Genomic DNA, 3,195 nt, shown 5'->3' on the forward strand with positions numbered 1-3,195 from the left:
CACCAAACCCAGACACTATTGCATATGCCAGCAAGATTTTGCTGACAGGACCCTGATATAGCTGTCTTTTGGGGGGTTCTGCCAGTGCCTGGCAAATACAGAAGTGGATGCTAACAGTCATCTATTGGATGGAACACAGGGCCCCCAATGAAGAAGCTAGAGAAAGTACCCAAAGAGCTAAAGGGGTCTGCAACCCTATAGGAAGAACAACAATATGAACTAACCAGTACCCTCCAGAGTTTGTGTCTCTAGTTGCATGTGTAGCAGAGGATGGCCTAGTTGGCCATCAATGGGAGGAGAAGCCTTTGGTCTTAGGATGATTATATGCCCCAGTACAGGGGAATGCCAGGGTCAGGAAGCAGGAATGGGTGGGTTGGGGAGCAGGCTGGGGGGAGGGTATAGGGGACTTTTGGAGAGGAAAGTAGGAAAGGGGATAGCATTTGAAATATAAATGAAGAAAATATCTAATTTAAAAAAAAAAAGAAGAGAAATTTGATAGTCTGGTTTCTATGTGATTTTGGAAGCCCCTGGGTACCAACCAAATTGGAAACTAAATAACAACAACAACAATAAAATCAATAAATTAAAAAAAAAGTTTTTGGAACAGTTACAGAGAAGTCAGTGTAGCATTGGTGGTCTCTCTTTCAGTTCCTGCCCTGACTTCCTTCAGTGTTGAACTGTGAGTATAAGAGGAATAACCGCCCCCCCCCCGTTTTTTTTTTTTATCACAGGTTGATTTTTGGCCATCATGTTTAACACAGCAACAGAAAGCACTCTAGAAAACGGTCATAAGTCAGGGAGGTTGGGACTTGGATTTTCATCTGATGGACACTGTAGCTTTGCAAAATCTGCAGTCCTTCTGAAAACTGGGAAGATCCTGGGAAGATCATGTATTTTCATGTGGACAGAATTTCACACTTTCACTCAAGGACAAGGATGTGACAGGATTTTTCAGATATGATGTTCTGAGAAGACTAAAGGGCTGCTTTCCTAAAGGGCTTCTAGGTAGTGCAAGACTACACTATTCATGTATCCTCACTTCTCTTTCAAGGCAAGAAACCAAGCACGGCATCTCAAGGTGCCTGTGTAGTTGTAAGAAGCTTGCTATCATCATTGTGATCTGTAACTCCTGACTTTCCTCTTGAATGCTGGTGGCTTTTCCTCCCTGTCCCTTCTAGAGTTGAGGACTTATTTCATTCACAAGGAAGCAAGGTACAGTGTGAGGTCACTCTTTGGTTCCTGCTGAATCTTCAAATTTAATTCTCAGAAACATTTCAGGGATGTTTCCTAAATATTTACAAGAAGCCAGAGGTATTTTGATAGGCTTATAAACTTTACTCAGTTTTCACAAATACTGAAGTTACTGGTTTATTACACTAATAGGAATTACATGTTGTGCTATAAAGGCAAAGGCCCAAATATTTCAGGGATAGCAGTGGCTCTAATTAGGACTTCAGAGCCCAGAGGAGCGGAGGGAGAGTAACACTGTACAACCTATGTTTCATTCTTTTAAAAACTTTTGAGCTACTCAAGTTCCAGTTCATTTAATAAAAATCCCTTTATGGAAAATTTTGAGAACGTTGAATTCATTAACAGGAATTGTAGGTTTCCACGAGGAGCAGATGGATCCACTGGGAAGGCCAAAGAGCTCCAGAATTAAGGGTCTGCTTGAAATCTGTTAGCATGACAGCATTTTATCTATCAGCTTTAACCTTGGTTGGAATTTAGTACTTATTTCTATTCTACCCAGTAACTCTGTCTTTCTTTGCTTGCATGTAATACATATCTTCACATGTAATTTCATATTCTATCTTACTATAACCTTTTTTCTACTAGTGTTTGAATGCATGCTTTCGTTTTCTCACATTTTATTTTGATGCCGATGATGCTTATGATGGTGATGGAGACATTATTTCTGAATAGAACAACACTGTAAATGTGTCATATTTTCCTTCATTGCTCTAAATAGTTATGTTGGACTTCCAGCTAGCCTCATTAAGTATAAACTTAAAAGGTACCTAAGATCTATAAGGAGCCTTTCTATTTTTACTCATATTTCAAATACCTTATGTGTATGAATGTTTTGCTTAAATGTATACATATGTACTCCATGTATTCCTGGTGCAGAGGCAGCAGAGGGCCAGACACCTTGGATATGGAATTACACATACTTATAAGTTGCCCCGTGGGTGCTGGGCACTGGACACAGGTCTTCTGCTAGAGCAGCAAGTATTCTTAAGTACTGAGACATCTCTCCAGGAACACACACAACATTTGTTTTTTGAAATTAATTAAAAACAAGACCTTTTAAAAAGTAATCTTGCTATCCAGTTACTATAGAAGCATATATGCCCCCAATATCAGGGCTGCTGTTAGACACATGAGTAAAAACAACAATGCACTGGCAGGAATGAACTACTTCTTTTGGAGCTCTTAGACTATGAGGTCACATTGAGTCTCTATGCATTACAAATCATTGCTCTTTGTTACCCTGTAGAACTTGACACTAAGACCCTATTTTCTGAAGACCCCACATACTTGAGTTATAGAACAGGATGAAACAAAGCTGGTGTGGATCTGGAAGCTTCATCCCTCCTAGCTAGCTTGCATGGTACTGATAAGTGGTATGTAAGCTTCTGAAGGGGAAAATAATTATCAATAATTACCTCTTGTGACCCTTACAAGCTTTAGTAATGACTGACCTGGCAAGACATGGCTCTTTGTACAGCAGTGGCACAAACAACAGGAGAGTAATTATTCACTTTCTGATTAGACTTAAGTCCTGCTTTGCAAGATGAAACATATACCCAATACCATTATCAGGCCTATTTTGGGTCTGATAATGGCCTATACATATGTCAGGCACCAGGGGAGAACTGACCACTATTATGGTGCTAAACAGACATAGTACTAAGCTGACTCTTAATGGCATTGTAATTCTCATAAATTAATACATCTATCAACCCTCATCTGAGAAGCTTCTATTTGCCAAGAATGGTGATTAACAAAGAGGCCTGCCCACACCTGGCAGAGGTGCAGAGAATAAGATACTGTGGACTGTTCAGACCTAAAGGGAAAATATATACTTCTCCCTCTCTCACAAAGTTCAGGAATTAATGTAGAAGAGAGGATGCAGTGGGTTTAAGAGCCAAAAATAGTGGATGACTACAAAGAAACATCTCTTGAACACAACAA

The sequence above is a fragment of the Mus caroli genome, unplaced genomic scaffold, assembly GCF_978045245.1.
Source record: "Mus caroli unplaced genomic scaffold, Mus_caroli_1 scaffold_14, whole genome shotgun sequence".
Classification (NCBI taxonomy): Eukaryota; Metazoa; Chordata; class Mammalia; order Rodentia; family Muridae; genus Mus; species Mus caroli.